The sequence below is a fragment of the Oenanthe melanoleuca genome, chromosome 5 (assembly GCF_029582105.1).
Source record: "Oenanthe melanoleuca isolate GR-GAL-2019-014 chromosome 5, OMel1.0, whole genome shotgun sequence".
NCBI lineage: Eukaryota > Metazoa > Chordata > Aves > Passeriformes > Muscicapidae > Oenanthe > Oenanthe melanoleuca.
In genome coordinates, this window is record NC_079339.1 from 43,392,241 (window position 1) to 43,406,468 (window position 14,228).

The window sequence follows — 14,228 nt, forward strand, 5'->3', positions numbered from 1 at the left end:
TTGAGTGTTTTCTATCTCTAATATTAGCAGACATAATAACCCATTTGTGTGAGACAGTTCTCAGCCTTTAGAAGCTTAGGGTGTCATAATGTCAGATCCCAGGAGAAACTGTGCAAATGTGCAGATACACAGGAAAACGGGAGATCCCTTGGGAAAATTAGATTTTCCTGAAGTCTGCAGATAACAAACATGCATCTTTGGAGTCAAGATTTTTTTTTTCTGCCAGACTCAACCATGTTCAACATTAAGGGTATTTTTCTATCATTGTAATATTGAAATATTGTTCTATTACAGTAAAAGCTTTATTAGAAGGGAACCATTACAAATATTCAGGTTCAGATTGAACTGGTGTTACTGCCAGAAATCCTAACTCCCATAGTCCATGGGACATTTCAGACTGCAGCTCTCTCTGGTACATTAAATCCAAGGAACTCTCAGAAACAAATTTAGAGTTTCTTTTTTATTTTTTCATTTTGTATTGTTCAATGTAAGCAAATAAAATCAGAGAAATCACTTTTGATTGTCAAGTCCTACAAAAACATCAGTTCATAGTCTCATGGGCTATTCTGCCAGAAAATAATTAAATAAGAAAGGATTATGTGAAAGGAAAAAAATTAAAACTAGAACAAAAATTCTTATTAATAGAAAGATTAAAAGCCACCTTCTAAAGTGACCCAGACACATTTAAGATATATATACTGATTTTTATGAGATTCAGTACATTCTTATCATCTTTTAATTGATTTATTACCAGATATATATTTCTAAATGTTACCTTTTTTAAGTGTTCTCTTTGCAATGGTTGAAAATTAAAGCATGGTAAAAGGGAAAATTTTCTAACCTGCATTGTACACATGTTGAAACAAAAACTCAGCTTGTACTTACCAGTATCCACAGTCCAAAGGGTAAAACCTTGTATCTGCTATGCTTTACCATAACATTAAAAACAGCAGGCATCCACAATGGGTATATAAAATATTGGGTTCATACTGGTAAGAGAATTTATCCTCAAAGAAACTTCCTTTTCTTTATACATAGCCAGCACCCCAAACTTTATATCTTAAGCTGACTGAAATGACTTGGTAGATCATAAAGGCAGAAAAAATGATTATTTTTTAAAAAGTAAATCATAAGGAAAAAAGCAGCATAGATTACTACATTTCCTGCCTAATGTCATCCTGCAGGTACAAAAGCCATCATTATTTTGATGCTGATAAATTGCACTTCCCAGCACAGAAGGTCCTTCCCTTTGTGAAGGAGCACTTGATGAAGGAAGCCAAACCCTCACAGGCAGAAAGGCCACTCCACAGTAATAATTTTACCCATCAAACACAAGGCTCTTTCAGCTGCACTGAGCATCACCTGCAGTCTGACTGATCTCAGTTAACATTCCCCTTCTTTTAATTTTCTGGCATTTTGGCTGCATTAACCCTATTTTTAAAGGATTTTTTGTTCCCCAATTCACCCTGCTGGTGAGATAGCAGATCAGATTTTGTGTAACCTGCCAGAGCTTTGGTAGCTTGCACTCTCTCCTTATGCCAAAATAGTTTATTTTTGATTTTATAAAAGTTCACAGAACATACCATGACAGCTGCTGCAAAAAGCAACTTCGCATTTTCCTCGTAATAATATGTTAACACAGTAATAATATATTACTGCATTAATATAATGGTTAGCATTTCCACAGTGAGTGACTGGTGCCAAATTGAGTATCCCTCTAAATCTGATATGCCATAAAGAAAATTCCCAGTGAAAGTAACTCTTGTTGAACATCAGCATATTTTCTGTGTTCATGCTGACCATCAGTATTGCTGTGAAAGAAAGCCAAATAACTTCTATATTTACACACCTAAAGTGACCAATACCTGTTAGAAAAGTGTAAGCCACAAATAGCTGTGGTCAGCTTTTAAGACTATTCTGGAATATAGATAGATAGATAGATAGATAGATAGATAGATAGATAGATAGATAGATAGATAGATATAAATAGATATAGATATATAGATAAATAGATAAATAGATATATAGATATATACATATGTATGCATACATACACATACATTTTGCCAGTAGTCAAATGAATCAAAAGTATTTTTAAAATATTTTTTTTCCTCCCACATACAGAAGTGCAATTTGTGTTCCTTGCTTCCATGCTTCAACATGGAAAGAAAGCATGATTTGAAAAACTGAAAGGCTGGACAAATGTTTCTAAAAGAAGAAGCTGACCAGTAATACACACAAGAGGCAATGCACCAGGCACTATGTGATTATTTTTCTAAATAATTTTCAATTCTAAAGATCTGTAGCACAAGAATTCCTCAAAGTAGAACTAACATCCTTGTCGTAAGCACACCTTAACAGCTTTTTCTTCCTCAAGCCTGCCCAATCACTTTTAGGTGTGTACCACATTAGAGCACCCACAGTCACTGCTGACAAATAATTACCCCTACATATAGCAGATACTGCATACTAGCTTTATTCTTTTTTGCTGCTTTTTTGTTTTTTTTTTTTTTTTTTTTTTTTTTACTTTACCAGCTGGTAGTTTTAATGGTTAGTAATAGGGGTCTGTATTAGGGAAAGAGACAGAGAAGAATAATTCCCAATTGCTCCAGATTTTATAAGCCTTCATATACCCTCAATACTTTCTCTCTGAGCCTGAGGCACACTAATTGATTTAATTAATCCTCAAACAGAAATCATTTAACCTCTCTGATCATTCTTATTTCCTTTCTCCATAACTTTATTTATTTTATTCTTCAAATAGGTTAATGAATATTATAAACAATTCTGAAAACACCAGAAGACTGAAGACTGATACAATTCTTCTTTTTTATTCTTTTGCCTACAAGTTCTAAAGTTTAAGCTAACATTTTTAGACTAAACTTATTTTCTTTCAGCACCAGTGTGTATAAATTAAACAATATCTGGCTCTTAGATATAAATGTAAAGTACATAAGAACTTGTGACTAAGTCAAAATTAGCAGAGCCAGAATTTACACCCTAGTACTCTAAATTTTGGTAAGGATTCCTTTCTGCTCTGGAGGTTCATGCACACAGCAGGAATAGACCTGTACTTTGAGAACATTCAGAGGCAAGAAAACTATCAGCCATCAAAATTAAATTGTCTGCTGTATGTGGCAAATTTAGGATTGAACTTCAATCTGCTTTGTGCCAAAGTAGTAGTAGTTTAACCAGGACACAATCCTGTCTATACAATATGATAATAAGTAAAAACCTGACAGATTATCTCAGATAAGAAATTATACAATTCATGTGTTGAAGTGAAAATGGCTGCCAGTGACAAAATACATAGATGACTTAAAGCCTGATCAATGGTTAACATCCAAAACAATTTGCAATTCATACAGTTTTGCAAGTGACTTGCTGCTTATTGTCATTTGGGGACTTTATCTTTCTATTGTTAGAGAAAAGGATTATGAATTATAGAGAAAGGCAACACAAAAGAAGCTGAAAGCTTTTCAGATGTTGAAAAATACAAACTTGTTCAATTATTAAGTGATTTGTGATGTTACAGAAGGGCAAATTAATATTCAACATGAAGATGAAAACACCCTCAAAGAGAGATATTGCTTGGGCAGCTATAAGTTTTTAGAGACTAGCTTGCAGAAAGCACTGTGGAATACCTGCTGCTGATAGGCCATGAAATATTTACAACTGTAAAATCTTCTATTTTATTCCCAACATTTTTCATCAGTTAAACAGCCCCCCAAATAAAACCCTCTAAGAAAAAAACAAATAAAAACTCCAAAAGCCTTCTCAAGGTAAAAAAACCTATATTTAGCATCATAACTCTGAAAATAATCTGCAGTAAAAGCAGGCCCTGTAAAGCCAAAGGCAAGACTTAAAATGATTTGTTTGATGGCAGTCTCACTTACAGTTTCAGTGAGCTACCACTGAAATGCAAGTGCAATATTCCTCTGTGTGTGTTACCCTTCATCTGCAATTCCAAGTGCAAGGGACTTTCTCAAACCTTTCCTGGGCATGTATCCATTTGTTTTCCTGCATGTGCACTGACAAGCTGGATTGGGTGGAATATGAAGTTTGCAATGTTCCAGGTGTTACTCTGACATCAATAACAAATTATTGCCAGGCAGGAACTTCAGCCCTGGTATTTTAAGTCAGGATCCAAATTCTGCTCAGCCCTCAGGACCCATTTTAAGGACCATGGCCCTAGGCAGCTGTGACCTTGCACCCAGCTCAACACCCATCACTGAGGATTGCTCCCAGCCAAGCCCAAGCAACACTTCACACAGCCCAAGCACCATTTGCCAGCAGGATCCTCTCTCACACCTTTCCATCAGCTTCAAAGCAGATATTATATAAAGTATCACAGTCTCCATGCTTGTATTAACATCAGTCCAGACAAGTGTTAGCTGTTTACTTCAGTGCAATTTATGATTGCTGGCACTATAAAAATGCTATAAATCTCACTGAAAACTTTCTTATTTGTGTCTATTCCTGGTGATGTTTTGCAGATAACATCTTGGGAGAATGAAAGTAAACATAGGCATGTAAGAAAAATATGGTCATAAAAAAAAATACTGATTGCAGTTTCAGGTGCACAATTTGGTTAAAATTTTGTTTCTGTAGCAAGTGTTCTTAAATTAAAGTTATTTAGCCTTCAGCTGTAACAGTAGTTTAGGACTTTTTTTAATACAATGTATTATTTTGATTTGTCTCAGGGTTAATCTCAGGAATATTACGCAGAATTACTTGGCTCCTTCTATTTAGTTAAAAATTTTATCACCATACTAGCATTACTCTCCCAGTTAATTAATGTTGGTTTTCCAAGAGAAAAGGCTTCAGTTAATCCCCAATATTTACTACTGACAGTGCCAACATTTCAGAGCCATTGTCAGGCTTAAATCAGAAGAAATATCAGGCTTATAGGACTATTTACAGTTGCTTTATCCTTCTACTTCTCTACCAACATTATTAACAATAGTGCAAAATGCAGTGGTAATTTTGTAAACACAAAGCTTGCCATTAAATACCAAACTGAGACCAGCCTGTAACCATGGCCCTGAAATGAGAGCAGTATTCAACATTGTGTTAACTCAGACTGAGCTAAATTGAAGCAGAATGTAGCAAAAATACATATATTTGCAGTTCACCAAATGAACCATTCTTTCCAGCCCATTTATTTGCTAACATTTCTAACTTTTAATTGTATTAGCTGTAGAAAACTGTGTCCAATGAACAGGCTTTAGTTACTTTTTATATAAGATTTAGGCTTAATTTTAAAATTTTCAAAGCTTTTATGCCATAATTCCTTTCCTCACTTTTCAAAGGGGAATGTACTTACATAGCTTCCATTAATTTTTTAATAAATTTATTTCCCACATGTAAAAAATATTTCATTGGGAATTGGAATAATTTACGAGCTAATTACAGGCAGCACAGATAATGCATTTTTCAGTCCAGTAATTTTCAGATGCTCAACAAAAGAGCAAAATAAGAGTTTCAATAAAACTCAGTAAGGCAAGAAACTGCAAATAACAGGTGAAAAAGGCTTGAAATGTCAATATGTTTTGTTATGAGTTATCCAATTCAGCCCTTCTGCAGTAAGTGAATTATACTGGGAATCAAGAAGACACCAAGTCTTTGAAAAGCTTGTTGAAAATGTGAGTTATTTTTTAAGCTTGTTGCACCTAATAAAGGAAAGAGTAGCCACTGGGGAAAGTGCTCTGCATAGTGACCTGAGCATTTCTGTAAATCCTGTATATGCCTATACACAGTCATTTACAAATATGGCAGTCAGTGCTTTCCCAAGCACAGTAAATTCATACCTAATCAGCACTCTGAGCTCCTCTGGGATCAATTGATGCAGGGAAGAAGCAGCCCAGGTCTGCTGGTGTTTGGATAGTGGCAGCAGCACAGAGGGCTGGCTGTGGGCCAGCTGGTGTGAGCTGGCTCCTGTCCCTCTCCCCAGCACTCAGGCACTCTGAAGCAGAGCAACTGCAAGATGCTTGATCCAATTCTCCTCTGGGCCTTTGAAACAATCGCTTTTTTGGTCATTTTCCACTTCAAAGTGCCCAAAATGATGAAATAGCACTTCAAACCTGGCAGAGGAATGTTTTAGTAAGGTGTTGGCTTTTTCAATAATAATCTGACATTAAAGGTACTTGTTTTCTGTCCCAGAGCAAGGCACGTAATGCACATATTTATGCAGCTTATTAGCCCTTCTTTGCAAAGTTAATTAGGTTCTACTTGTTTAGAGCTAACTCAGAGGTAACTTTTCAGTCACGAGATACACCATGTTCACAGAAATTAAAACAAGAGAAGTTACTACTCTTCCTATCCTGTAGCACATATCCCAGAGAACACTGCAGAGCCACCTGGCTGCACAAACAGGACAGAAGATGAAGAGATGAAATCTTCTACTGTACAGTGTACAACCTCCTAGCACTGTACAATGTGCAACCTCCTCAGAGATCCTTCTCACAGTTCTGTAAACAGTTCCTAAGGGCATAGAAACTCAATCCAAAATACTAAACTGGTTATTGTCTTTGCTAGTTCCTGAAGGTACAACTCTGTTATTCTCCCCATTGTCCATAAATATCCTTTTTCTCCCTTTGAACTATTTCCTATTTCTTAGTTTATTTACTTATGTCCTACAATCAATCTTTTAGCCTTCAATATTGTCATTGTCTACTCAGAGAGTTAAGTACAGGGAATATTCCCAGAGTTGATACAGGTGAATATGGTACCTTTTGTGAGAGAAGAGGAGGATCCCAGATAGCCCTGGAAAGCTAGACTTTTGAGCCTACCTTTAGGAAATGTGGAAGCTCATCTGTTTTAATGTGCTTAGAGACGTACAAATGAGATAGGATGCTTGAAATTCAGAAACAATTAGAATATTAAATAAATTAAATAAATAAATCTTAATTAAACTGGCATGATTTGGAAGTAAATGCACTAAAAGTAATATCACTATACCAGAGCATCTGAAAACTGAAGCATGCTTTCAATAATTACTGCCAAAAATTGCCTTCTCTGCATCTCATTTTGTAAAGATTAGCCAAGCAGTGAAATCCTGGAATCAAATACATCCATTAACTGGCCTTCAGAAATTAACATAATTGATCATGTGAGACATAAATGACCCTAAGCAATTTTTAAGTTTTACTAAGCTTTTATGGTTTCCATTTGGTCATGGTTCTAATGCAGTCCTGTTGAGCCAGACAGATAAAGGATGGCACCCCCAGATGATGCCCAAAGCAGCACAGCATTACTCCATATGAGAAAAAATAATAAAAAAAGATTGTCACCCAAGTGAACACAAAGAAAGAAAAAAGTAAGATCTAAACAGTCAGGCAGAGGCAACTATCTTACACAGTGCTCAAAACATGGTAAGATTGGTAAGGAGTCAATTCCATTCTTTTATTTAGGAGACTCTCTATGTCATTCAGTGTAGAAATTGTTTAAAAACTCCCTGAAAGGGGATCGATTACACAACAGCAAAGATTTATGATGCTTGATACCACTAATAAAGGGAAAAAAATCAGTTTTAACTAAGTAATACAATGCTAAACAGCTTCTAACTCACCTATGATGCCTAGGAAGTATCAGTGTGCACAACATCCTATAAAAACAATACTTTTGCTTTTAATACTCCCAAAAGAATCATTCTGTGGCACTCACTGCATAGAAGTAGTGTGCTGGTTTTGCAGAGAGAAAAGCAAGCAAGGTAAAGAGGTGACATGCCAAGTTTTCCTGCAAATAGCAATCTGGTTTTTTGCCAAAATTCAGTGGTATTTGTTTGACATTTAATTAAAACTCAGGGCCATCAAACTCAAAGGCCTAGCAATGTCACCACACTTAACTGGTTAGAAGGAACACTTGTTGTGGCTCTTCAGTTCAACAGCTTAGGAAAAGGATGGAAGATAAAAGGTCAACAGGGGGATTTTTTAAGATGTCTCTAACTAGTTGTCTTATCAATAAAAATAGCCATTCAGCTTTTTAAGAGGGAATTCATGAAAAGCCATGGGCATGAAAATGCAATTACTCTGCTGTAAATTGGTAGCACATTAGTATGCTGGAAGGGAGGAAGAAAGTATAGCTTGGACTTGGAGAACCATGAGATTGATAGCCACCAGGAAAATGGTTGCTTTAATTAATTTTCTTCTGAAAATTATCCAGCCCATTAAAACTTCTTTAATACTTGCACGTAGTGAGCGTTGGCTCTAACTTATGAAAAGCTGATGAAACACACAAGACAACACAGCAAGAAATTCTGAAGGCAAACTAATTAAAGCAGTTTTTAATAACTTTCTTACTAACAAATTACCATTTTCTTAAGGGCATTCTTGTTCCCTTGAGACTTTAGGAGCATAATTACTGGCAAACAGTCATTATTTCCCTTTTTTGATGGAGCATTTTAGTGTGTTCTATCACCATCTAATAAACAAGCAAGGAATCAGAAATGTTTAAGCACTGATGACTAGCCTAGATAAGTGAGAATTTTAGGGCTGATATCAGTATTTATTACAGAGTACATGGAGAACTCAAGCCCTTCAGAAAATGTAGGCAAACATCCTGTTCTCTGAATCCCAGTCAGGTTTAGTAGAGCCCAGGACCAACAACTCTGAGTATGCTCAGCAGCATAGCATTAGGCATCTAGGAAAATTTTTATTGACGTGGGAAATTTAGCTGTCCCCAGTATCAGCTAAGTGAGGGATTCCAAAAGGAATCTTTATAAACTTATCATAAACAGGTTCTTAGTCCAGCCTTAATTACAGTACTTTTTTTTTTCCTAATCACAAACCACAAAACAAATATTTTAAAAAATATTATTTACTAGAGTCAAGTAATAATTTTAGATCACTCATATATACCTGATTTTCACTTCAAAAGTGTCAATATGTCTAGTAGTAATCCTGATGGGAAAAAAGAAAATTACTCACCACAAGGGCAGCTTTCAAAAAACACTAAAAAGATAACTTGATCTTGCAAATCAACATGAAAAAGATGATCCAGCTCCTTTTCTAGTCTTACTGAGACCTTTTCCCTATAAGGTGCTTTTTGTTTCTGAAACATATCTGTCATATGACTGATATGTGAAACTGCCCAGACTGGGGTCTGGACTATTCTTGCTGTAACATGATGAGATATTTTCTTAAGACCTATAGTTACTATTAGCTAGCAGACAAATACAACCATATAAATACAGCCCAGTAGTTCCAGGTGTCTCTGGTTTTGATAACACAAACTGCCTGAAAACATAAATCATAAAATAAATGGTAAAAAAAAATAATTGCATAAACTTTCCAGGGATGGAGGCAGCATCCCAGATCAACAGCAAGGCATTAGTGCTGCTGCATTTGGGCATCCACCCTGCTCTTAAAGGAATTTAGAGCTACCACCTCCAAATCTAAATGGCACAGAGTGATGCCATGCTGTGGATGACCTCTTCAAAAAACACCATTAAACAGGATTCTCCTGTTTGCTAGTTTCTGAACACCACAGTTTGCATAGCTCAAAGTAAAAAAAAATATGAAAATCTCTTTCTCTTATAAAATCAAGTCATCCATTTCCCTTGCCTTGTGCATTGTGCTACTGAACATTCCTGGTTTGAACAGCAGAGCACAGAGGAGGAGGGAAATGTGAAAAGGAAGAACTTTGTGACTGGGAAAAAGTCAGCAACATCTGTCCTTTGTTCTCCACTGCAGTATGAGACTTCAGGTCTGAAGGAAGATACATAAATAAGTAGTTTGAGAAAGCAAAAAGCAAGCTGTTGGGATCAGCTTGGCATTCCTGAGGATTATCACTGGTCTGCTGCAGTACAAAGATAAAAATATGGGAAGTGGGCAAGATTCCTGTCAGATAAATCAGAACCTGTCTGTTGTGACCTGAATTAAAGTTTCAGAGTAAATGGCAAATTTGGTGTAGGAACCAGGAATGTCAGATTTAAAATATTAATTTCCTTTTAAAAAAATTAAATTATCAATTCTATTTACATCCATTAAAGATTTTCATTAAAAGTCACATTTTATTTATCTAACAAATATGTGGCAAAACAATGAAGTGATGTATTGTGTATTTTCTAATAAACATATAAATACTTGATGTAATAATGGGAGAGGAAACATGCTTTTAGTGTTTCAAATAAAGAACCAGGCATCCAAAAACTGCTTCCTGAAAATTTCTTTGTGGCAGTAGAAAAGGCACTAAAACCATAATTGTCAAGAATTAGCCATTCTTAGTGTGTCACTCTTGGGCAGAGCTGAAAGTGTTCCAAACAAAGAGAGGTTCCAATAGCACAGCAGAGAATTGTCTGCCTGAGAGCCTTCTTGAATGGCAATGAATGCTGTGTCAGGTTAGGAGCTACAGGCATTCACTGGCTTTGCAACCTAAACCAGGGTTTTACAGAACTCCTCACATTTAATAGGAGCTTAACAGATAAAACAACCCAACCATTGTACCAAGTATTTTTAATATTAAAGCAGATGTCATTTTGTGTGGGCACTGCTAGCAAAACAGAGAGGCAAGTCTAATTCTCTCAATTTTAAGCCTTTTTTTGCAGCTATTTATAACTTCTCAAAATTGTTTGGTCTCAGTACTTTTCATTTTTTCTCTTTATTTTGGGCTATTTTGCTTTAATTTGAGATTTGCTCTAACATGCTTCAGTTGATAAAGAATTTTGTTAGGAAAAGGGAATTGCTTTGGAGAATTCCTTCTGGAATATAGATTAGGCAGTCCTAGGGTGTACAAGCATTAGCTTTTTGGTTCAAATCCATAGTCATATTTTTCAAATTAACTCTCTATACTTAGTGCCTTTATTTACATCCTGAAGTGGGCTTGACATTCAAACTACATACATTTGTTTGTGATGAAAGTAAACCCAGAAAACAGTTTCCTGGTCACAATCCTGCCAGCAAACCTGCTCCAGGGTGGGTTCTCTCTCCAGGGCTCCACAGGTCCTGCCAGAAGGCTGCTTCAACACAGACTTTTCAGATGCTGACATCTTAATACCACAAAAATGTCCCCATCTCATTTACACTCTGTAGGGACAAACTTATTATGTGTGTGTTGGGTTTTATTTACACAGAGTTTGTATAGGCTTTACTCAAATAAAGCTCAGATTATTCACTTCAGAAAAATACTTTTTTAAAATTTCTAAAGTTCAAAAAAAATAAGGCATAAATAATAATACCAGGTAAATCTAATAGTATTAATATTTTGGTTGTCTGTGTGCATGTGAGTAGCCAAAGCTATAAAAATGATGAAAAATTGCAAGTGTGCATTTGGACACTACTTTCAAATGCTCTTCCAGACATAAGCCTCCTCCAAAACTGCAACCCTCTAATAGCCTGAACCAACTGGTGTCACTATCAGATTCATTGTGGATAAAGAAGGTCATACTGCAGTGAGTGAAGCACAGATAAATGGGGAAAGGGAGGAGCAACATCCTCATTTCCACAAAGTTGAGATCCAGCTGAAAGAACTGGCTATATTGCACTAGAGTTCTGCATACAGATGTGGACACACCCACAAAGCCTCACAGAGGAGTCCATGAAGCACATTAATCTCTGAGTTAGCTCCTCTGTGTCCAAGAGTATGTCTTCATACCCCAATCACCTCTCTAAAGGCTCTCTGGATGGATGTTTTTTTCTGTTACAGCTCCTCTCAGAAAGGATCAAGATCAGCTTTGCAATCAAAGTCAAATTTGCTCAGTTTACAGATGTGATCTGCATTCAAGTACCATCTTGAGATGACCTTAGAAGAAGGATTAGTGTGCACCCAGGTTTATTTGTAGTCTATCTGCCCCACAGAATCATCCCTTACTGCATGACTGCTACAGATGGCTCAATGTAATACACTGCAAGCACAAGAGGGATGTGCAGGTGCTCCAAGTGCACTGAGGATGGCAGCAGATAAATTATAGGCAGACTATTAAGAGCAATATGGACATGAAAAGATGGATGAGGGAGAACACTAACCTTGAACCTGTTCTCTGACCAGGCAATTTAAGTTAAAGAGAGTGAATCTGTTATACATTGAAGGTTCAAGTGCAAGTGGTAATGCAAGCTCCATGTATTCACAGGTTCAACTACTCACACAGCTACTAATACCCAGATGGAATGAATTATTGAAGGGATAGATGAAACAAAGCAAGAGAAAGACAAACTCAGTGAGCAGAAGAAAGCCTTTGGGAGGGCCCTCACCGCTCAAAGTCCTTTGGTTTAAACTAGAGGTCTATAATTAGTCCCTTTAAATCCCTGCTAACAGTAAGCTCTCCTGCTCTGAAGTCTGGTACCAAGAGCTTCCACCACTTCAACCCCACACTCATAGGAAAAGACAGATCACTGTTCATGGGCTCAACCTCTTCTGGTTGGAAAACTGTAATGTATTGCAGATTATGTTAAAATATCCATGTCTATAAAACAGGGTATGTGGAAATCCCAAACACAGCAGGGATCTAAAACCCATCCTTAGCTCCACAGAGGGCAACAAGGCCTGTAGGCTACTCCTTCACTCTAAACCAGCAAAAATATGGGAATAAATGTGCAGTAAGGAGTCAGCTATAGTTAACACACTTTTACTAAATATTACCAGATAATAAGCCTGGTAGAAGAACCAAATTTTTTTCAAGGTATCACCAATGCAGAAATACAAAATATTCTAACCTAGAGCTGTCTAAATCTGAATTATGCTACTGAATCTTTCTTTCAAGCTGCTGTGACACTGCTTCACATCAAGTGGACTATGATGTATTAGATCTCTTTACAATCATCCCTAGAATTTAATGAAAAAAATGGGTTCTGCATTGTCCTTGGAAGACACCAGATGCTTAAAATAAAGTTTAACAACATGGATAAAACTTCATTCTTGTGCACCTCACTCCAAACTTTCAATTTAAAGCATGGTTGATATTCTAGTGATTGTTTCTTTTGCCTTCCCTGCTAATAAGCTTTCTGGAAGAGTGGGTATCGTGAACACAGAACTAATACAGAGTGCATGACAGATCTCATTTGCTCAACAGATCTGCAGTGCAAACAAAAGCCAAAAATCCTTCTCTATTCATTCTATAAAGGAAGAAGGATTCACTAGATGAATAAATACTGGAGAGGCTTTGCATTAACAAACACTGGATATATTTGCCTGTGTATTTTCTCATTCTACTGCCAAACACTTGCAGAATTCCTGATCTCATTATAGTGATACTATTTAAAAAGGGGCCAATGCAAATTCCTTAATCTGCCTACCACCAAGAATGCAAGCCTAGTATCCAGGAGACAATAAGGACTATTTTGAGAAACATTTTCATGTGACAGAAAGAAAAAAACACAAGAGGGAGAAGGAAAAATATTCTACATAAAGCTAAATCAAACAGGTATTTCATTAGATACAAACCAAGATATTAATTTTATTTGAATATGTCTGACTGAAGTTCCATCATCCACAAGTAGCCAGCATAATGGAAAATGCATACATCATTTGGAGGCAATACTTACACACTAATATTTAGGTGGGACAAAAATAATTTTAAAAAATCAAGGGATCATAAAATCATAGAAAAGCTTGGGTTGGGAGGGCCTTAAATATCATCTAGTTGTAATTCACCTGTCATGGCCAGAGATGCCACCCACTAGATCAGGTTGCTCAAAGTCCCATCTCACCTGGCCTTGACCACTTCCACCCACATGTGGCATCCTGCCTCACTACCCTCACACTGAAAAATTTCCTCCTGGTATCTCATCTAAATTCCTCCTCTTTTAGTTTAAATTGCTTTATCACTACATGTGTAAAAAGTTGCTCTCCTTCCCTGTAAACCCCTGGTAGGTACAGGGAGGCAGCTCTAAAGTCTGGAGCCTTCAGCCTTCCCTTCTCCTGGGAAGACATCCCATCTCTCAGCCTGAGCTCCTTTGGGGGTGCTTATTCACAGCCCTCCTCATTCCATTCCATCCCCATTCCAACAGCTGCATCTTTTCCTGTTCTGAGGATCCCAGGGCAGAGTTTATGAGAGCAGGGTGAGGGGCAGGATCACCTCCCTCAGCCCTCCAGCCTTGCTTCTCTGGAAGCAGCCCAGCACACTGCCAGCTCATGTCCAGCTTTTCAACCACCAGAACCAGTCCTGCTGCTCTCAGTGAGTTCTCCCAGTCTCTGCTCATGCCTGGGATTGCCCTGACCCAGGTGCAGCACCCTGCACTTGGACTTGTTGAGCCTTATAAGGTTCTTGTGGGATGCAGAAAATAAGAAAGACA